At 37.9% G+C, this 23,205-nt stretch overlaps 1 long non-coding RNA gene across 2 annotated transcripts in view; it reads right to left on the bottom strand.

Annotated features, from left to right (window-relative positions):
* Window positions 1–4,777: 4,777 nt before the first annotated feature.
* The window catches only part of LOC134173922 (uncharacterized), a 51,583-nt gene continuing 33,155 nt past the window's right edge, over window positions 4,778–23,205 (bottom strand). For both annotated transcript variants that reach the window (XR_009968441.1, XR_009968446.1), the window contains exons 3-4: window positions 7,566–7,782; window positions 4,778–4,996 (exon numbers count right to left, since the gene is read on the bottom strand). This is a non-coding gene — a long non-coding RNA (uncharacterized LOC134173922). The remainder of the gene's footprint in view (window positions 4,997–7,565; window positions 7,783–23,205) is intronic.

The following is a 23,205-nucleotide window of genomic DNA, read 5'->3' as shown; positions in this document are numbered from 1 at the left end:
TATTATGCTACAAGTGAGAGAAGGACACTTTGGCATAGTTATACTTGTAAAAAACAAAGGAAACTTAAACACGTACACATTTACCTAATGACTGAAGAGCAGTATGACTTTCAGGAGTAACTGAGTGCCTTAGAACATACACTGAAGAGTAAAGAAAATGATTGACCTGCAGTCTATCAAGATGTACAAAGAAAGGTAACGCTTTTGCTGTTAAACACACAGATGCAAATCCAAACTTCCCCTTCCACCCAGTGCAAACAGATTACACCTCAACAGTGTAGCATTACTTAAATAAATGTTTCTGGATCCCATTGGACAGCTAGCTGAAACCCTTAGGTATGGCTTTTGAGTACAGTCATTGTCTATGTGCACATATGGAACACAAGAGGTTCCACTTGAACTTGAGAAGAAACTTCTTCTCAGTGAGGGTGACAGAACACTGGAACAGGCTGCCCAGGGAGGTTGTGGAGGCTCCTTCCCTGGAGACATTCAAAACCCGCCTGGACACATTCCTGTGTAACATTATCTAGGTGTTCCTGCTCATTAACGTAGGTAATTCTGGTTATCTTATGGCACATAAATATTGAGGTTAGAGAAGATAGTATTTATGGTGTGACCAATTTCAAGGCCAGACTGGTGGCCTATGGCTATCTTACCTAAAGCCTTCCTTACACTGGAGGTGTAATTTCTCTGAAAAGCTGAATCATACCATCTATTTCAAACAGCTATCTAAACCCACCTTAACAAAACAGACTAATGATAAATTGCCACCTCACCTCATGAAATTTCATTTTCTGTGTTGTGTCTTATTTCAAGGTCAAATTTTCTAACTCCAGCTTCTAGTCATTATGTCTAATTATGTCTTTGCCAGCAGGTTTGAAAGCAATCCTACTGGATTCGGTTTCTGTGTGGAATACCTATATGCATGAGTCAGTCAGCTTTCAACCTTCTCTGATAAATTAGTTGAGCTCTAATCCCCACAGCTTTAGATTTGTTTTCCAGTCTTTAGCCTGTGCTGGTTTTGTTTGTTTGTTTCTTTGTCTTTAATTTCTTCTGATTTCCATGTTCTTCTGGAAGAACTGACTCCAGACTAGGTGTCTTATTGTAGCAGTAGTTTTATTAAAGCAAAGTAGAACAGCAGTAGCATTTCCTTACTTCTGTTTTATAATCACTTCTTATGTAGTCAAGGATCATATTAGCCATTTAGCCAAAGCACTACTTTGAGAGCTTATTTTGAGGTGATTATCTACACTGACTCTCAAGTCCTTTTCTGAGCTACTACTTTCCAAGAGTCTCACTTTCTGTACCTATAATTTGCATTCCTGGTCCCCAGACATTATGTTCTGCATTTAGTCATCCTTAAACTTATTTTGTTGGAATTTAACTGTTTTCGCAGACTTTTCAGATATTTCTGCAGCAGAGCCTCATCTTTGCTATTTACTATCCTGCTATGCTTTGTACATATGCTCTTTCATATACGGAGCATTGACTATTTGGGGGAACCTTGTAGAAGCAGCTGTGCTCACTGGTTTCCTAATTACTGGTTTCCGAATGCTTTGGTATTTGTTATTGTATCTAATGTACACTCTGTTAATTCTGCTCAATTCAAGTTTGTTTTTAAACCAAAGTGTTTTGTGGCATTAAGTCAAATGATTTGTTAAAAATGAAGACTGCCGTGCCAGCATGGACACCTTTATCAATATGACCTGTGACACTGTCAAAAAAAAAAAAAAAAAGGTTTGTTTGACAAGATTTATTTTCTACAAAACTGTGTTTACTGGCATTAATTGTATGCTTAGCCACTCTTTGTTGATAGAATCCTGATCTAACTGTTCCATTTTTTTTTCTGGAATACAAATTGGTGCAATTTTTCTGATGGTTCCTAGGTTATATTTTTCACCCTTAATAAACATAGGAATTACTTTGGCAGCTTTCCAAGTCATTTCAATACCCCAGATTTCTAAGATCTGTTTAAAATTAAAAAGTGATTAAAACCATTTTTAACCCCTTCAAAATAATGTTTGGCTCTAAGATGTGAGTTAATCTGAAAGTTTCTATTTTTAGCAGATATTATCTCATGCAATCCTTTTGATAGAGATGGAGTTTAGATGGAAAAGGTGTATAAAAAAACCTTCTTTGTTTCAGATATCAAATGCATTAATAGAAAATATTTCTCTTTTCTATATCACTGTTTAGAATTATTCCATCTACATCTCCTGAAGCAAGACTTACAGCTGACCTAAGATGACCCTTCTTCCTAATACATATGAACATTAATTCCAATTTCCTGAAACCCTACCTATACCTAATAATAAATTGATTCAACTAATTTAACTAATTTAAATCAGAAGTGACCTATATTTTAAATTGTACACCATTCGTTTTCCATTTACCCAAGTTACATATGATTTATCATTAATTCAAATCTAATTATAAAACATAGGCCTTCTTGTAGTAAGAAAGAAACTTTTTTGACCTGAGAAATAATTTTACAGAACCATGAGTGGGGTTCATCTCTACTTCTTTTAGATTTCTCGGAATTAGACAACTAAATTTCAGCTAACCACTCTGACATATTTTGCAGAGAGAAATAAGCAACTTCTAGGGTATGATTCAATTGATTTATCTTAGACATCTATTTTAGGATGGTATGAACTGTCCACTGGAACTGTTTATTTTTCCCCTGAGGTACCCCGGGGAGGTACTGCTACGGAGTTTTAGACATCTGTGTTATGGTGTTAAATTTCCACCTTTATGTTTTTAGTAACAAACTGAGCCACTTGTCCAGCAAATAGCACTTAAAGTCACCCATCACAAAGCAGGCTTTCTTTCTACATCCTTATGAGAGGAGTTTAGGGAGGCTGGGTGCAAATGCATGCCCATCAGTAATTTTTCTTTGTTAATCCATAATCATAGAATCATAGAATGGTTTAAGTTAGAGGGGACATTAGAGATCATCCAGTTCCAAACCCCCTGCTATGGGCAGGAACACCTTCCACTAGAACAATGATTGACAATGACCTCCATCTCTTCTTTAGCTGTCACTGAGCCTTCCAAAACTGGCACAGAAACAGATTTTTTACTATGAAATATTGGTCCTTTATAAGCACAGCTCTATGAGACCAGCTGGAATACATCAGCATTTTTATCATGTTTGCCCTCTTGCAACCTCTTTGTATGGTCCTCCTGGTTTAAGCAGACCAGCAAATGATGCTGAGATGAACCCGTAGAGCTGTAGATCCTTCCAACCTGTTATTTTCAGATCTGTGAGTTTCCAGTCATGGCACTATCTTATATGCAATGGTATAAAAATTGCAGTCTTGCTTTTTTTGTTCCCCTATCATTCCTCCCTGCCTCTCTGTCAGATTTGTACAAGCAATGACCAGCTAGAAAGCATTTATAGATCCTAGTGCTATGCCAGCTGGCCAGACTTTTTCCTTTGGCAATGCTGCTCTAAGGTACCTACTGCTTGCTATCTTTCTGCACATGGGTCTCAGTAGATGCATCCATGAAAATTTTGCAGGAGGACAAGCATGGGCTCTGCTTGTGCTTGGAGGTAGCTGAATGCAGTGATGCAGCGGTGCAGCGTGGTTGAGGTGGGATGTGTTCAAGCTGGAAAGGCCTGCAGGGAAGCAGGGTAAATTATCTCAGGCTCGGCTGGGTGACAAACATGCATACTGGCTCCCAGATTGAAGCTGGCTCTGGAGGTGGGTAGAATGAGATGGCTTCTGCGAGGAAAATGCTGTGTAGACATACCCCACGTCTGGCTAATGAAGGAAACAATGAATTTTTGATATTTTATTCTCTCATAGATCCTGGTAATTTGCTGTTTTTTTTTCTGTTCAAAAGGAGCACAAATTGCTGCCACCCATATTTGGGAAATGGCAATACACCTTTGGCCAAGTCTAGAATTTAGTTACTGAATTTTTGGATTATTTGTTTTCATATTCTTTTCATTTTTTTTTAATTCAGCTTTTCTATGATAAATCACTTTAAGAACAAAAAGTATGTAAGTTTCAGTAAATGCAGCAATAGTCATGACTATGGGAAAGGGGGAAGAACACATGTATCTAACAAGGGTTTAATTTTGAAGTTAACCCAGAATACTGCCACCTCTATACTAGTTATGTCTAGCATAACTAGACAACCTGATCTAGTTGAAGATGTTCCTGCTCATTGCAGGGTGGGGGGTTGAACTGGATGACCTTTGAAGGTCCCTTCCAACTGAAACAATTCTGTGATTCCATGATTCTACACAGCTTCAGTGGTGATAGTTCACAGACTGCAATGCTTATCTCCCAGTGCACTTCTAACTTCCCTGGGTTTTCTTTCCTGTGTTGTCTCTGCAGCCAGCCCTCCTGCAAGTCTTTGTTCTTTTACATATATTATCAGTTCTTTTTCCTGAAGATTTGTTCCCTTGGAAAATATGTTTCTGCTCCTTTGCCATTTTCTACATCATGATGGCTCCCTGATCTCTGTTTTTCTTTTTCACTTTATTTTGCCTATGGTTTGCCCTTAGATAAACTCTGGAAGGAGTATCAGGCTTCTGGTTCATTAGTGAATCCAGCTGTAACTTCTAGCAATGAACATATTCATTCCCAAATAAGCTGGGTTTCATTAGTTAGATAATAATCAGTATTCAGATCTGACATCCAAGACAAACGTAAGTGTTCAATGTGTTGTCTTTCCTGAAAAACAACAGAATGCTTTTCTCTGCCTCTGCATTTCTTTGATGCTGACCTGTAAGTATGTCTTAAGAACACATTCATCACACATGTCAGATTTAGTTTTCTTTTTTTATTTGGGGGTTCCCAACTGTCCTGGTTTCAGCTGGAACAGGGTTAGTTTTCTTCCTAGTAGCTGGTGCAGTCCTGTGTCTTGGCTTTAGCCAGAGAATAATGCTGATAACATGCTGATGTTTTAGTTCCTTCTCAGTAGTGCTTACTTTTCACAAGAACATTGCACAAGAAGCTGTGAGGAAGCAGAAATAGTACACCTGACCCAAACTAACCAAAGGGGTATTCTGTACCACAGCACGTCATGCCTGCTATATAAACTAGGGGGAGTCACCTGGAAGGGAGAGATTGGTGCTCTGGCTGGACTACCTGTCGGTGGGTGGTGAGCAATTGTACTGTGCATCACTTGTGTTTTCTGACTTTAGAATCATAGAATAGTTAGGGTTGGAAAGGACCTTAAGATCATCTAGTTCCAACTCCCATGCCATGGGCAGGGGCACCTCACACTAAACCCTGTCACCCAAGGCTCTGTCACTGCCAGGGATGCAGCATTCACAACCTCCCTGGGCAACCTGTTCCAGTGCCTCACCACCCTTACAGTAAAGAATTTCTTCCTTATATCCAATCTAAACTTCCTCTGTTTAAGTTTGAACCCATTACCCCTTGTCCTGTCACTACAGTCCCTAATGAAGAGTCCCTCCCCAGCATTCTTATAGGCCCCCTTCAGATACTGGAAGGCTGCTATGAGGTCTCCATGCAGCCTTCTCTTCTCCAGGATGAACAGCCCCAAGTTTCTCAGCCTAACTTCATACTGGAGGTGCTCCACAGTAGGTGCTCCAAATAGTAGGAAAGCAGCACCTATTAAACAGAGTTATTAGAAAAATGTGTTGTTCCTTACTGTGATTATCAGTATGGTTTTTATTGTTTTTTTTTTTTTCTATTATCACTGCATTTTACTTTAGTTTGTTTATTAAACTGTTCTTATCTCAGCCCTCAGGATTTACATGATTCCAATTGTCCTTTTCTCATCCCATCCAGGGGAAGGGGAGGGTGAGCAAGCGCCTGTGTGGTACTCAGCAGCTGAGTTTAAACTACAACACTAGCCATCCAAAGACTATTCCTACCTGAAACAGTCTTCCCAAGTATAGTTCCTTAATTACAGGGCAGAAATTAAGGTCTTCCGCTCAATGTGCAGGAGGACATATACTGTTAGAAATGTAAGGAAATTTTATAACTGGAAAATATTATCAAAAGTCCAATGTGTTTCATTCCAATTCTTTGCTTCTGATTCTTCAGAGAGACTGTAATATCCAATGCCGTCTGCAGTTACATATTGCCACAGAAGTCCTGCCTTATGCATTCAACATTATCCTCTAATTTTTAGTAGGCTAGAAGATTTTCCTTTTCTTCAGTCAGAAAGCTGAAACCATAATTCTTCCAAATCCAGTAACTAATCCCTCGAAACGTGTTCTCACAATTGAAAGTTGACTCTAGGCAATATTCAGAATATACACAGTAGAATTCCGCCTCTGCCCCCTCCACACACATACTGGAGGGATTTGTTTTCCGCAAATCACAAGCTACCAAATATCAAATGATTATTTGCTAAATAATGAAAGGAAAGATTAAGACATTTCTTAAGCTCTGGTGAGTCTAGGAGCACAGTCCCTAATTAAATAACGCAGTGTTGGTTTCATAATGCTTAATTCACTTTGTGAATCTGTCCCCAGTGATGGCACTATTGTTGAAGGTCTCTCTGAATACTTATTTGTACTATGCCTCTCCACTGAAGTAGAAATAGAAGCTTCCTGAAAATGGAGTTGTGTGCGTCTAGTAGAAGACTGAAGACCCACTGAAAAGAGTGACTTGGATTTTGGGGCTTATTTCAAGCTGGGATGCTCCCATCATACAGGTGAGGGTGTGAGAGCTCAGAAAGAGCATGTTTTTGCTTTGTTATAGACTGTGACTAAATGGCATGATTTACTCTTAAGACTAAGAGAAAATGTTAATGATGTGAGCCCTCTGAGGGAAAGGAGTCCTTACATCATTGTAGTACCTGCCACTAAAAACAAAATTTTACTGCTTTCCCATGTCTCTGTCATTGGGGCTGGATCTAAGGATGCTGTCACACCTGTAGTCCTCAGGGACCCAGCCCACTTATAGACACATTGGATAACTATTACCATGTGGTATGAGCTTTCCTACTCTGACTGAATACTCTGCAGGGATAAGAACTTGAGTTCTGTGGGGACTAATCATGTCTCGTTTTCCTTTTTCTTGCCATTTTAGCAGGGAGGAAATGAAATTTTTGCCCATGGTTGCTGTACTTGTCTCCATAGGCAGATGTTTATGCAGTAGTTCTTAAGTTGTTCTCTAGTCACTCTTTGATGCTGTGGCTCTGGTATAGCCTGAACCATTCCTTACACCACAATGTCACAAGATAGGCAACTTAGGTCAGATGAGGACTAAGAAATACACACAGTGAATATTAATCCTTCTGGTTGAGAAGTCTGCTTAATGTCTTTGACACTGGATTTCCTTGTCCTGCCTATTATTGCTTCTACCACTGGAGGTCAATGCCATGCACTCCTTTGGATATCTTACTACCTAATAGGGTTTGCGTTCACCTACACAGAATCATCTCTTCTTTTGCTGCAAGTACACCTACAGTGTGACTGGCACCATTCTGTAAATAATTAGTGAAAGTAATGATATAAATCCCAGTGGTAATTTCATCCTGTTTAGGATACAACTACAGTCTGCAATTCAATAACACCTTTGACATAATCAAACATCCCAGAGCCCTTTACAAAGCCATAAATTACTCACCTGTAAAGTAATGACTTCAGGGAATTACAGTAAGCAATGAGTCCATTGATCGGTGCTGGTACAAAATGAGGGAGAAGAAGCACAGCAGAGGCCACTCCAGGACACTTTTTCTTTGGAAATTTCCGTAGTATCTTTAATTTCTGCATGTATCTCTTCCCTTCCTCACAGATGAAACCACTTTGCTCTGACACTCAAGGACACTTTCTTCTGTGCTGGTCTGTCAATGGGTAGAAAGTGATGGGATCTTAGGCAAGATGCAAATGTATGGTTTTATAGCCTGTGGGGAAAACTGCTCTTTAGCCAGTAATGCAAATAAACAGGTAAGTCACTTCCTTAAATTTGCACGTGCCAATTCCAAAAGCAGAGTTTTTTCTTTTGTTTTTAGACACAAAATAGCAGAAATTGCTTTGGATTCCCCACATGCTATGCTGCATGCAGAATCAGGAATGCCTCACCTCCTGTTCTAAAGCACCCTCTCTATGATTCAGACTTGTCTTTTCATTATCAAGTTTCATTATCAAGTTGGAAGGAATTTTCTCCTTTATCAATTCTATCTAAAATGGACCCCAATTCTAAAAGCTTTAAATTAACTAGTCCATATATCCATAAGCACTTACTGAAATTACAGGGACTATTTTGTCAGGCAACTCCTTATGTAAGAAAGGATTGCTACATCAAGAATTCTATTATTTATAAGATAGTAATAAAAAATAAGGATTAAATCACTTTTGCAATTAAAAATACCTCTGTGGTTAGGAAATGTTTTGTATTACATGAAAAATCTCAGTGGTTTTGCTTTTTTTTTTAAACCTGAATGAAGACGATGGGATCAAGCCTTATATTTGTAACATAAATACATATTTCTTAGCACCACCTGGAGCTCTTCTTGGTTTTGTAATGTTCTGGGACTACGTTTATTATAGTCCTATTCTGGATTCCCAGACTATTATTGTACTTGCCGTTGTGGTGCCAGCTTGATACCAGTGGGACTACCTTATAGATGCCATTGAGTGTGGATCTGAAAAATTTTGACTCTGAGATAACAAATATTTTGGCAAGATGGGAAAGTTACAGTAGCAAATATTTTTTGGCTCTCAAAGGTATACTGCAGTTTTATAACTTGTGCCTTAGTTTCAAACTGTTTCAAACTCTTAATTGCTTACCTTGGGTATTGGACATGATGTTGGACTGAAAGTCATGGGGACCTCTCATAGAGAAAGACAGCAATGTTTGGTCCCAAAGGCTTAATTTTGAAATCCAGTGGAATTGTCCTTGCCCTTTGGATATGACTATTGAAAGAGAGATTCGTGCTGAATTTAGCAGGTATCTTTTGGTGGGATAGGGCTTCTTTGGAATTACACATGAATAGAATAATTTAAATTCTCATACTTTAAAATATAGCTTTAGTTGGATTATCTTTTGTGGTCTGATCCAATGAGTACTGAAGCCTGCAGAATGATTTCTACTGAAATCTGTGAGCTGTGTAGCAGGTACGTACCAGATTTTAGAGGATGAGATAAACCTTTCAGGAGCTACCTCTGAGTTGTGTACAGTGTCTCAAAGTAGTCACGAGAAGAGACAACTAAACTTCTATGAGGGGCAGGATGTTTACAGTGTTCTCCTTGAGACAACCTCAGCATTATACTTTGAAACAAATCTGGTCTTGGGAAAAAGCAAATTAACAAAATGAAACAGTCTACCTTCTCATCAACTGTGTTTTTCTTTCTAATTTCCAGACTTTTTATTACCTTATCACAGTATACTCTGTCAGATACATAAAAAATATTGACAAGAGAGGATATGGAATTCCATGGAAGTTCAAGGATTTTTGCTGGTTTTGCTAGCTATGAGTTAGTCCCAGCACTTTGAAATTTACTGATTCAGCAGCGTTGCCAATTTTTTTTAATACTGATAACTTTAATTTTCTCTGCAGTCTAGCACCAACTGAAGGGACCAAAATGTAACAGGGTGAATACTGACTGATAAGCGTAATGAGTCCCTGTCTCTTGAAATCATCCCAATGAAAGCTTTAAGTTCTAGCTCCTGAAATGTGTAATTTTCTTTGAAAGCTGCTTGGTTACATATTGGCTCTGCTTTTGCATTCTGTGAGGAACCATAGTGTCACATTTATTAGCATCTTTCTAATTGTCCTGAGTTAGTATGCATTTGTTATCCTCCATGAGGAGATCTAGCTAATTAGAATAATACCAAAGAGTGATTATTGCTATGTTTCATATTTAAATAAAGGAGCTCAACAGCTTTTTATACTTCAGTGAAAGTGATTTAAAAATTATTAAGTTAAATGAAATAAGATTGATATAAATATTTTTAACTGATGGGAAAAGAGATAGCTATTGAAAACAGAAAATAGTTTGCTTTTGGTACATGGGAAAACAGATTTAAGTTGCTGTGTAGTATAACAGTTACAATTTTGCAAGATGAAAAATAATTGTTTCACTATTGTCTACTTCTGTTTTTTTTCCACCTGTTCTATCCAACTCTATGTTTAGAAAGTAGTCTCTCTGGGGCAGGGAATTATTTTATTTATTGAATATGTGGCAGGCATCCAGCACAGAAGGGCCCCTATTCCTACCCTTAAGGCTATGCATTAACGTAATGCAAGTGATAAATATAGGCCATATCAATCAGCAGTACTGTAAAAATATGGTTTATTGTAAACCCCCATTTTTGCTATGCTTGTAAGGTGCAGGAGGACAATTAAATGCAAAAATATGACCTGGAGAACAACTGTTTAGGGAAAACACTACAGGAAAAATAATTGAATAGTGACAATCTGCTGTGAAAATGCTGTATTGTAAAAATGAATGCATATCTATCTCTATTTCTAAACTTGAGGTAACACTTTCACCATGTACCTAAACTAGTTGTGAGACAGGCAGGTGCCATGTTCATCTGAACAAGCACTTCTGAACATGTGTGGGCCAAAAAAATTCATTACTCAGGGGCCTGCCAAACCAGTAAGGGAGTGCTCTGGTGAATTTCATCACCTATGGGTTAGAAAGTTCAGGAAATGAGTTATACTTGGTAGGTGTCATGCTCTTGGATGAGTTTTAGATAACTTAGGCCTCATTCTTGGAGTATTGACCATAGCTAACCATTGTGTCCTAAAAAAAGAACACTGAAAAGAAAACTAGGGAGCAAACAAATCAACACAAGCACCTAACATTCTCTTGTAAAAAGGAGCAGTATAACACTTTGAGCATAAATAGTGAAACAATGGTTGGGAGTAGGGAGGGGAACTTGACCTGGAAAGGCTTATATTGGAAAACTATGTGCAGCAGACATGTTTCAGGTTTTAAGGTAATTTTGAAAAGCTAAAACAATATAGAATAAAACCAGAAAAATGAGGTGAAAAAGCAGCTGGTCTAGTTTATGAAGTGGCCTGTATTGTCCAAATCCAGAAATGCAAAGAGAATGCTCGATATTACAGGCCAAAAGGTTCTAGAAAAATAAATAAAAAATAATTTTGGCAAGTCTGGGTTTTCTGGATCTCTGATCCATTGAATGTTTTCACATATGTTGCTGAAGCATAAAATTTGATTAAACAAATAGCATTCGTAGTGCAGGGATAAATAGGTAATTTTAATGTAAAGTCAGGATATTTGATCAAAAGGTATTTTTTTGGCCTTGAAAGCTGTGATTCTGATAAACCTTTCAGATTCCACTGAAAGAAACTGGGTTTGAAGCCACAAACTACGGATACAAGGTTTTGTATCCTACTAAACTTCGCCTTGGCTAATCAACTCTTCTCACTCTAATATTTTAAAAAGTGAATTGATGACATTCTGATATTTTTCAAGATAAAGGTATTATTTTATTTTTTTTTCCAGTGGACACATGGTGCATTAAATGCTCAGGAGGAACAAAATGCAATTATGAATGTTTTCATTCCTCCATGTGTGCTAATTAGAACAGATAAACATTTTGCTACAGCATTTACAATATTTGTGGGGATAATGTATCTGGGAGATAAGAAGGGACAGTATTTCACAATAATCTAAATGTGAAATATTTTCCATAAGGCATCTATGGGGAATGATTCAGTTATCAGATGCAGAGGCAGCAATGTATTTATGAAGCATTAGCGTAAAAACACACAGCAGTGGCAGACTGCAAATCACAGAAAGTCACCCAAGTACAGTTATAACTGTTGGTGGAAATCTATTAGTACATTATGGCTCTGAACTGTGACACTACCTGGAGCTGCACAACCAACACCTGGTAGGTCATTACAAAACTTGTCTGGAAATTTTAAGCTAGGAGTAAGAAGAAGGAATTGGAATGAAGTGTCAGAAATTATGATTGCCTTTCATAGTTTTGTCATCTGTGATAAATCTCTATAGTTATAGGATCTTTTTTATTGTAAGGATTAAAAAAGAAGGGGGAGAAATTAAAAAAAAAACGAGAGCTGATGAAGCTTTATAAAACTTAACTTATTCTGTACTGTTTTCTCTTCAAATCTGCTTAACTTCCTGGGATTGCTGTAGTATCTTTTAATTTAGTCTGACTGTGCAGAGATTATATTTTAGTCTGACAGTTTAACTCTTGCATGAAATGAGAGATTTTTCCTTTGGGCATTCAACTCTAAACAAATGAGGCTAGTTGAGCAGGTGTTAGAAAAATGTGAGGGAAGTTGCTTTGCAGTATTTTGCTTTTCTCTATGAAAATAGTAAATGCATATATCCTGAATTAGATCCATTACATTTAACTGATAATTTCTATTTCAAAACAGAGCTCCTCCCCTTTTTGAAATCCAAGGTTGTTCTACTAATAAAATGAGTAAGAAAAATATGAACAATAACAAGGGAATAGTAGAAATGTGAATTAGAAATACAGTGGGAAAAATAACAATAAATGATAACATGGGAGATTCTCCTTACATAGTTTTGAATTGATGACCTGTGGTAATGACAAGCATTTTAAAGTGAAAACAAACAAATCCTAAACAACCACAAAATAATTGTTATACTTTTGAATCACTGAGTACCATTTGTGTCCCACAGTCAAGTATGTGGAGGAGGTTGGTATTTGCTGATTTCAAGTTTCTGGTTCTGTTGTCTTCTAACTGTAAACATGCTTTTACTGTTCCAGTATATAGTCATTCTATGATTCTATGATCTTCAAATACTCAAGAGGAGTGGAACTGGATTCCTGATTCCTTTCCTCCTCCACAACCTGCAATAATACCCACTACTGTAAATTAATGTGTTTAAATATGGTAGTGGTGTCAAGAAATAATTACATTTCTTTCAGACTGTCTTTTTCAGTAAGCATGATGGAAAAATATGTATCCTAAAATAACTTTTGGAGGCAATACAAGGAAGCGGTAGCAGTTTTTAAAGTTCGGGAGAGGTGCTAGGTGGTGACAAGGTAACAAGACTGGATGACACACTGAAGGATTTTAAGGAAAATGCTGTCAAAATAGATGTAATACCTCATTAAATTAATCAACCCCACCTGGGGAGTTTGATGGCAGAAAGTATAATCTCCTTTAAAAAATGTTAGAAATTTTAGATTTCAGATTTGCTTCAGTATGAAAAAAAGATCTGAATTATAAATGAAGGTCTCTTGTTTATAGAACATCTTGATTGGTGTCAAATGGTAAAGCTGAAAAAAACAGCTGCCATAAAATAAAATCACACTTCTCTAACTTCAGAGTATTTGAACTGAATTGTAGGTAGAAGAAGGCAGTTATTGTAACTAATTTGGAATTTCAACAAGCCTTTTATGAAACCCTTGAAGGAGGCTTTCAAGGAAATTAAGTAGCTGTAATACATTAGAAGTGAATTGCGCTTACATACCAGAAACCGCTAAAGAGACAGAAAACAAGGGGCAAATCATCCCATCTTAGATGAGATGGCTCACCTTGTGGAAGTGCTTCATGGTGTCTGGCTTTCTTAAGGTAGCTTTGGTGACTAGTTTGGACTACATATTCTACTTTTAGACAGCAAAAACATTTAATGAAGTAAACTTCATCCTTACTCTTCATCATAGAGGTACCTGATGAAAAGAACCATGTTCTGCATTTGATTTATCAGATATTAATGAGCTGGAGAAGAGATAAACTGTGTAAGATGATAACGAATGTGATGCAATTGTTTCTGCAGAGATGACTGAAGAATTAAATGTTCAGAAGTGTTTGTTTAGGTATAACAAATGTAAATTAAATTTCAATTCCAATTGAAACAAAAGAATAATTTGGAGAAATTGTGGGTTAAAAACAAACTCCCAACCTATCAACCTTACTGTCATTTCTGTAGTTCTGTGATTCTCAACCAGTCCTGAAACAATCTTGTTACAGTGGTTTCTCCTAGTGCCCACCACTCTACCATCACCTCTACTCTCTCCCTCTCCACTTCTCTACACCTCCTACTTCAAAGCCAGATGCTTTTTTACTCCTTCTTTTCCTGCTCAACATATCATTGTTGCCTTGTACCTCTTCTGGTCACTAAAGCTAAGTTACTCCAGTGAGCAGTGGGGCAAACCTAGGGAGAGGTGAGTAGGCTGGACAAGTGCCAAGTACAAGGAGGCAAGAGGTGGTGGGACAGCTGACGCTGGTCTTTTACCCCTTGGTTGTTCTTCTCTCATTGTTCACTGGTGAAGACAAGTAGGTAAGGGGGATATAAGAGCTGCAATTGGCTTAAACTGCTGAAGTGAGAGCAGGAAGGGAAAACTATGCTAGCAAGCTCCAGTATTCTGCAGATGGTGTGGGGAGATCTGTTGAGTGGAGGAGCAGCCAAACCAAAATACCACGTTGTGCTACGGTAAGGATTAGGATACAAACCAATCCTGAAGATAATGTTACGACGTTGTGTACATCATGTTTGCCCTCGTGTACTCTTGATATTTTGTTCTCCTGGTCATATAAGTGAAAATAAACCAAAACACAAAACAGCAGAAATAAATGAAGGCCTGTGACAATATAATTAGAAGGTAACAAAGACTTTGGTGGGGCAAAAGATGAAAAGATTAAGGTTTTTTTTATTTAATCTGGAGAAAACAAGAGTGAAAAAAGTCATGAAAGAAGTATATAAATCAATGAACTGCTTAAGAAAAATAAAGAAGTTCCTCTTCCTTGCCCTTTTTGCATAACAGAACTAGGACAGTCATTTTCTAAAGGCTCACTGTTTTTTCTGTAGCTGACAAGCCTTGTGATAGATTTCTGATGTACTCTGTCTTTATTTTATTAACAGTATGCTTGAATTGTAAAACTGCATTGTAAATCAAGAGAAAAAAAAAAGCAGTGCAGTTAAATAATCACATCTCAGGTTAGTTGTTAGGAGTAGGCGGTACTGATATTAACCTATTTGTATAGGAGCTTGAAATGCTTTTTGCTGATCTCTGTTGTTTATTAGTTCTCCAATCAAACACAAAGAAAATTAGATGTCATGTACGCCAATTTGTACATTTTAAAGGGGAAGGCTTTTCCTGTTCACTAGCAAATGTTTCATATTTGCTGATCTGGTTTTCTGCAACATTTTGTTTATTTTTCAGGTAAGAGGTAATTTTATCTATTCTCAGATATAACCCTGGAAATGGAAAGGTTGGCCAATCACCAGTGAGTCTTTGCAGTAGTTACATTATGTGTGGTAGAATATTTAGACTAAATTATACAGCCTTTGAAGACCGTGATCATTTAATGCTAGTATTTTGATCTGGAGCCAGGGCTGAGTAGCTATTTCAAAAGCACAAAAGAATTAAGCTTTGTGATTTTCATGCAAGCTTCTATACACATGCCACTTCTACCCCAGTTAATGTTTAAGGTGCTTGTATTTTAGTAAGGCAAAGACACAGAGCAGCTCATTAAATAATGTTGGGATGGAAAGCCTCTAGCTACTCATGTTAAAAGAGATATAAACAGCTAAGATTTCTCAGGTCTTAAGTAGTACCATTTATATGAATAAAGGCATCTTTCCTCACAACATACCAGAAATATAAGCTACATCTGAATGAACTTGAAAAACAGTCAGTCCTAGAAGAAAGTTTAAATGTTTTAAGCTTTCCACAGGGTACATGAAGGCATAAAAAAAAAAAAAAATGAAGGAAGAAAAAACTTCAACCTTCCTGCGATATGCCAAACTAGCACAAAGGAAGATTTTTGCATAGCTTGCTTAAAATGTTCCTGAAATAAAGGAAAAGCCAGACCCAGACATTTGAACAGACAAATGGGCAAATACTGAAAAAATGATTAGCAAACATATTGGTGGATTTCAAACAGAATTTTCTTTTGTTGGTAACTTCTGTAGCTAAACTTTTCATTCTTTAACAATTGTATAAAATGAAGCTCACAGATGTTTATGAAAAGCAAATTTTAGATCAAGAATCAAGATTTACTTAGGCTTTGAGACATCAGACTGCTTAAATATATGCTTAACTTGGAGCCTGTGGAAACATTTGCATACTTACAGTTAGATCTATTCTTATGCATTTTGCTGAATTTGGTCTAGATTCAGAAAATCATACTAGGTTTATGATTAAATGAATCACATTGTGGGAAGAAGCAGGTTGTAAGATTTAAGTCAGCAATCTGCATGATAGATAATCAGTTACAGTCCAAATACTGTATAACACAATTATTTCTATATTAAGCAATCCAATGAATTACATCTATTGGCATATGTTGCTTGAGTGGTAAGTAAAATTCTTGAACATAAAATTGCTTAAAACAGTGCATCCCTCATTCCCAAGTGCTTACCCAGGCTTACACACTTTTAAGTAGAAAAATTCTGGGGCAGATATAAGCCTTTGCATTCAAATGTAGACAGACAGTAAAGCTAATATGAGAAAGAATTAGGTTTATTTTGTTGAAGTCTGATGAAAAATCTGCAAGTTGTAAATGATTTAATAAAAACTTTTAGGTGCCAATGACTGCAGTTAAAAAACTGAAATTGTCCTAAGGGTGGAATGAGCTATGGAAAGTTTCTTTATCAAATCAAACTCTGTTTTCCACAGTTTACCTCTTAAGCACAGCAGAAAATGCTTTCTGCATTCAGAACTCCTAACCTTGGATATGGCATTTTTCTATTTCTTTAATGAACTTGAAGCCTGATCAGCCTGAAGACAAACAGAATATTCAGATATTTTCTTTAATATTTTACAGATACAAAATATGTCTTCTGCTAAAACTTTCTAACATACTTGTCCCATTGCTTTGCACCAATTTAATATGGTTGGAATTGGTAGACTTTTGAACTCTGTTAGAGTAGGTCTGAGTAAAATCCTGCGCAGAACGTCCCAAGCATATCATTTTATGCTTCCTAAAGGCCAATGTAACATGTTCATAGGCAGTACAGAGTCAAAAAAAAAAGAAAGAAAAGGAGCCAATGCTTTTCTCACAAACTAACTTCTAAACAAAAAATTCTCCAATGTTAGTGAAATGACATCTCTTAAAACTTCAATATAAAACCTTGAATAACTTCTTATCCCTTGGTGTTTGCTGTCAGAAGTAGGTTTGGCATCTTTCAGAGCTTAATATCAAGGATTCAAATTTCTGTTTCAATCTTATCTTGGAAACTCAACTGAGCTGTTGGTTTCTCTATATTTATCTAAATTCCTTCCCTGAACATTTTAAATTTGATCATGTTAGACAAGATCTGGTTTTCTCATTTTGCATCTCATTTTGGAAAATTACAGAACAAATGATGTCAAAATACCATGGTCACTGAACATCACCCTTCCTGTTAGAACGAATCAGCCTTAGGATTTTGGATCTGTATAAATTCTTCAGATGGTGAGCTAATATTTTGCAAAGACTTCAGATAAGACATTCAGCCTACCTAGCTTTAAACACTGAGAGTGAATTGCCATCCTAGGCTCCCTTTGTAGTCAATCTGTTGACTATGCAACAGTTGTTTTCAGCAGTGGCTGTAAGACTCATTTAATGTGTGGTTCAATGGGATTAAATTTTATGATATTTTAGGAAGGCTAAAAGTAATATTTTAAGATAATGAGTATCTGTACTTCTTCTTTGATAATAAAGGCATCCTGTGCTCACTGGTTCAAGACTAACCCTCTGTGTTGCAATTATCTACCTTGGGTCACATGGATTGCATCTAGTTGTTGAACTTGTAGATGAAGACCCAAAACCCAGAGTATTATGCAATTACACATAGCAAGACATGCAATGGGGTGTGGGAACTACTGCATTGTTGCATTGTTGCAATTTATTTTGTTTCTACTTTTATCAGTGAACTCACATCAGTTAAAAAGCTATCCTAAAAAGAGACTCAAAGCTAAACTTCTTTCCCAAATATGGGTGCCTAGTGTCATTTGCAATGTTTTAGATTGAATAAGGTATCTGCATATCATCAATTAGATGCAAGGCCTAGATAAACACTACTGATCTCTCAGCTGGAGGCCGGGCAGGATACCCTAGAAAATTTCAAATTATCTTAAATGTCCACGTACAGGCAATTGAAGTCAACAATCAAAGTGAGAAAAGTCAGGCTCAGAACATAAGTCTGTCAGGAAGCATTACCTCTAAGGGTGAAAAATAAATAAGACAAGTAATAGTGAGGTGAATTTCAAGTATTTGAATGAAAAAGTAGGCATGGTAATTTAAAACTGTGTCCTTTATTTTGCTTTATGTAGTCTGTCCAAACCATCTACAAAAGAAGGGTTTCTTACTTCAAGGAGTAAACTTTGGCTTTGTCAGGAAGTGCAAATGCAGTCAGGAGTGGTTCACATTGTTTAGCAATGATAAGACCTTAGGCACTAAGATGAATTTGCCAAGAGCAAGCACCCTGAAAAGACTAAGAAATTGTTAAGCTATGCTACCTATTCTCAGGTGTTACAGATCTGCATCTATCCAGCTGCTGACTTTCTCCCCATCCTCAGTGCTTATAAAATATCAAGGCTTTCTCTCCCCCAGCGTTTGGTATTTTTCCTTAAGCGTTTTTCCACAGAGGTGACACAGACTTCACAATGGGCTTAGCTTTGTTCTGCAGTGGGTCTGTAGTTGAGGTGGCTGGATTAAACCATACAGGATGGGGCAGCCCCAATCTTTTCTCACTGAGGCTACTCATCGTAAACTTGAAGGATAAATGCAGCACAACAAAACATTAAATAAGTCCTTCACCTTTGTGGGTCTTAGTTACTTTTGTTGTCCCTGTCCTCCCTTGAATTTTCTGTTAGCCCTCAGGCATTTCCAGTTTCAACATATTTTCTCTTGGAAGTATTCCTCATCATTCCTCACTACATTGGGGCACATGGCAGCCTCTCCCTGCAGCACAGACTCAGACTTTTAGCCATGCCCCATACTGTCTGCTGAAAATAAGCAAATGAAAACAAATGCCATCGTCATACTTATTATGATTTTCCAGGGAAAACATATGTACAGAAAATGGAACCCAACAAATCACAATATTTTATAACTCCTTGAAAAAATGGGTTCTGACTTTTTTTACAGCCTGAATTAGGAAAATTACTTCTTGAACTTCTGGAGTACTAGGATTACCCTACTAAATCCTCCTGGTTCCCTGTGTGTTTTATTTACAGTCAAAATGTTGCCAACACTGTAATGAGAACTTGTGTTGGGCTTCTGCAGCAAGGTTTTGGTAGAGGGGGGGCTGCAGGTGTGGGCTCTGTGAGGAAAGACTAACGGCTGGCCCTGTGCTGGACAAAGCCAGCTCCAGCCAGCTCCAGACCAGACCCACTGCTGGCCAAAGGAGAGCTTCCTAATACCTGCTCATGTAATATGGGCAATTATATGCAATTCATATATTTTCTGCCATCTGCAGTCTAGAAAGCCAACTATATCTTAGGCTGCATCAAAAGGGGCATGACAAGTGGATCAATGGAGGTGATTTTCCCCATCTACTCCACTCTCATGAAACCCCACCCGGAGTACTGTGTCCAGCTCTGGGGCCTCCAATATAAGAAGAACGTGGACCTGTTGGAATGATTCTAGAGGAGGCCATGTAGATGTCAGAGGGCTGAAGCACCTCTCCTATGAAGACAGGCCAAGCGCAAGGGGGTTGTTCATTCTGGAGAAGGCCTGGGAAGACCTTTGAAAAGCCTTCTAGGATCTAAAGCGGCCTATGAGAAAGCTGGAGAAGGACTTTTTACAAAAGCATGTAGTGACAGGACAAGGGGGAATGGCTTTAAGCTGAAAGAATGTAGATTTAAATTAAATATTAGGAAGAAATTCTCACTATGAGAGACATAAGACACTGGCACAGGTTGCCCAGAGAAGCTGTGGCTGCCACATCCTTAGCAGTGTTCAAGGCCAAGTTGAATGGGGCTTTGAGAAACCTGGTCTAGTGTAAGGTGTTCCTGCCCAAGGCAGGGGGATCGGAACCAGATGATCTTTAAGGTCCCTTCCAACCTAGACCATTTTATGACTGTCTGAATACTGGCAGAAGGCCCATTAAATAACTATAAATGGAATCATATATTCAGTTGGAAGGTAGAAGGGATGATTTTGAGCTTTAGGATGATAGATCAGTCAGAGCTGATAGTGCCAGCATCATGAAGGATGCAGAACAAGCTACAAAGAAATATTGAAAGAACATAATGTAGCAAGAAATTACAAAAGTAGATTCAAACAGAGACACAGCTGTGAGTCCTTTTAGGGGATACAATGTAAAACTCAAAATCAAGGAAAAATAAATTAGGCTGGGTGGCAGGGAAGTCTATGTGACAAAGAAAACTATGAAAAGATGGAAGAGTTCCCTACAGGGAGACATAGGCGTTCCTATGCAAGATAGTAGAACAAAGTGGTAATTAATCTGAAATTGGCAAATGACAAGGTTGGATTAATTGATTTCATGTTCAAGCTTACATACCCCCTCTCAGTTAAAGGAACCTCCAAGTTGCCAGGTTTTGGTCCCAACAAGGTGCTGGCTGGATTAGAATTAAAAAAAAAATAACATTATGAAACCCTTAATGAAGAAGAAACCTAGGGAAATTCCAAACACAGGTTCATCCCATTTTTTCTGTTTCCTTTTTCTGTCACGCTTACCGTATGAAACATGAATATAAATCAAATAATAAAATGATATATTAAGTGCAATGGAGTAAAAGCATATCTAAAAGCTATTACAGGTAAACCAAGGACATCCATATCATGTTCTTCATCCAAGTAATAATATAAAGCCTATTTGAGTCCCTTTTGGGATTTCACACTTAGAAAACCAAATATGCAGTTTATTCCTGCTGAAGAGACTTTCTCTCATTATGAGCCCTCAGACTGCTGTGTTAAGCAAAACACTAGAGTTACCACAGGATGAACTCTGAAGCTGCCTTACCCATTTCATTTATTCTGTCATATTTGTTCATTCCATACATTACCAGAGCATCTAAATCCCAGGCTTTCTTCCCCAAATCTCCATTGAAGATTTTCTTTACTGCTTCACTGAGTGTCACAAGGCTCTCTTCTCCACTGGGGCTGGTGTTGACTGTCTTTTTGGCAGTGTCTTTATCTCGTAACATTGCAAGAGAATACAGCAAGACTATCTGTTTATCTTTCATCAGCTTTGAAGTTGTTTCCGTGTATACAGGAGCCTCTATGTCAGAGGACTTCTTCTAAGTACAAAGTCTTTTCTGCAATATCACCCCAACCATGCCACTCTGTCTTGCACAACAGCAGCGGGAGAGCTGTTGATCTAGAAATCTGAAACACTGCCTCTAGATTTTCAGGCATATCCTTCAAATTTTGTTGTCCACATTGAGGAGACCGAGCACTTCTTTCAAATGTAGATGTCAAAAAATATTTGCAAATCAAAACTGGAAATGAAGTAATATACTTGCAGGCATCCTTGGGAGAATGTGAGGTTCTTGCAGGTGTGCGCCTACCACTTGTTTATATGTCACCCTCATCCAGCTGCCTCTATACACTACCAACGTACAGTGTAAGCATGCTCCATTTGCAGTAAAGTAGTTGAGTTCTTGGCCTGCTTTGCCACAGCTGTCAGATTAGTCAGTTGTTTTGGGGTTTGTTTATTTCTGTTTTATCTGAGCTGGCTTTATTCCCAGATTCCAGATAAAAGTGATATCATTTTGCTCGACCATCCCATTCCAAGCATTAAACACCCTGACTTCAGGCTTGGATGCTCTAAAAGCGTGCTAAAACTCTCCAATTTTCACTATCTGCCCTCCCCTCTGCCCACACATGCACACACATAGTAAGCCACAGGAATACAATACTGGGGAGAAGCCGGTGCATAGAGGCTTGAGAGTGTGCTTGGCTGCTAGTGGTTGAAAGCTACAGACTAGTCAGCAGGGCTAAAATAAACACAACGTAGTTTACTAGTATACTAGAAGGCTACTGATATAAGTTGAAAACTAGTGGTATTTTCTTTAAGATTTTCCCTTTGGCATTGGTGGGTACTGACATCTCACATTTTTGTGATGAGAATTTACTGAACAAGTTACTGACACTCAAATGAAACAAAGCCTCCATCTTCTGGAAAGTTTCATCAGCAGGGTGACTTCTGATAAAGTGCTGGCATCATTTGGTATTTTGTTTACCCCATTTAGGTCTCTGTGTAGTACAGTAAATCTGTAGTATAGGACTATCTAGTAAAAACTGGAGATGTGTAGAACACTTCGCAATGCAGCACAGTTCTGTGCCTCCCATGCTGGACTGCAAAACTGCATATCCCTGCATTGCTTTAACTTTTGTTCTGTCCATGCTACCTATGGTCAGCTATCTAAACGGTCCAGTTTAGGCAATATGTAATTGGTATACTAAATTTAGTTGTTAAAACTGAAGTTACTCTGCTGTTATACTCTCCTAGTACACATAAAATTGCAGAAATTTTCAGCATTCATGTCTTCGATATGAACAGCTAAATCTACAAGTTTGGAGAGTTGCTCTCTCCTACCTCAATAACAAGAGCTTATTTGAATGTGATTTTAGCTTTAGCTTTTTCTTGAATCAGGAGCACTACTTCTGTAAAGATCTTTTCTTGAGACAGATGTCAAAGTGCCCAGTATAAGCACCATTATTGGGAAGATATTTCTTCCCTTTCTGTCGTCTTGCCATGTGAAACATGAGAAAGAAGACTGTGACTGCTTTTGGGCCCCCAGTGAAAGAGATATTGACAAAATGGAAAGTATTAAGTGAAAAGGTCATTAAGATGTTTAGGAGGCTGTGGAATATGACAGGTGAAATGAGGCTGAAGAAGTGGGTTTGCTTAACCTGGAGAAGAGTAAACTAAAGGGGACGGTGGGAATCTAATTGCTGTCCTATACAACTTACAGAGAAGATGGTGTCTGCCTCCTTTCAGAGAAGAGCAGTTACAGGAGAAGCAGCAAAGAATGGAAGATGCAACAACAGATATTTTGATTTATGGAGAATAACATTTACACAAGGGCAGGCAAATATTGGAGCAGGATGCCCAGAGATGCTGTGAAATCTCTGTCCTTCAGTCCTCAGCAGGTCAAAGTGCTCTTTTACCTACTCTAATTTTGTCTTGCTTTATACTGGGGATTGGATCAGAAGATCCCCAGACATCCTTTCCAACTCAAGTTATTCTATGAGTCTATAATTCCATTGAAATTATCTACAGTGCAATAACAGTCAAAATATCGGTGGAGGATCCTCTAATCTCGAAAGGCAATGGAGAAGCACATTAGCATTTTATGCTTGTTTTCCTTTTCTTTGGAATTCCCCAGG

The sequence above is a fragment of the Pezoporus occidentalis genome, unplaced genomic scaffold, assembly GCF_034315485.1.
Source record: "Pezoporus occidentalis ecotype Australia unplaced genomic scaffold, CSIRO_AGI_Poc_V1 ctg57, whole genome shotgun sequence".
In the NCBI taxonomy this organism is placed as follows: Eukaryota; Metazoa; Chordata; class Aves; order Psittaciformes; family Psittacidae; genus Pezoporus; species Pezoporus occidentalis.
This window is presented reverse-complemented; position numbering and strand designations above follow the sequence as displayed.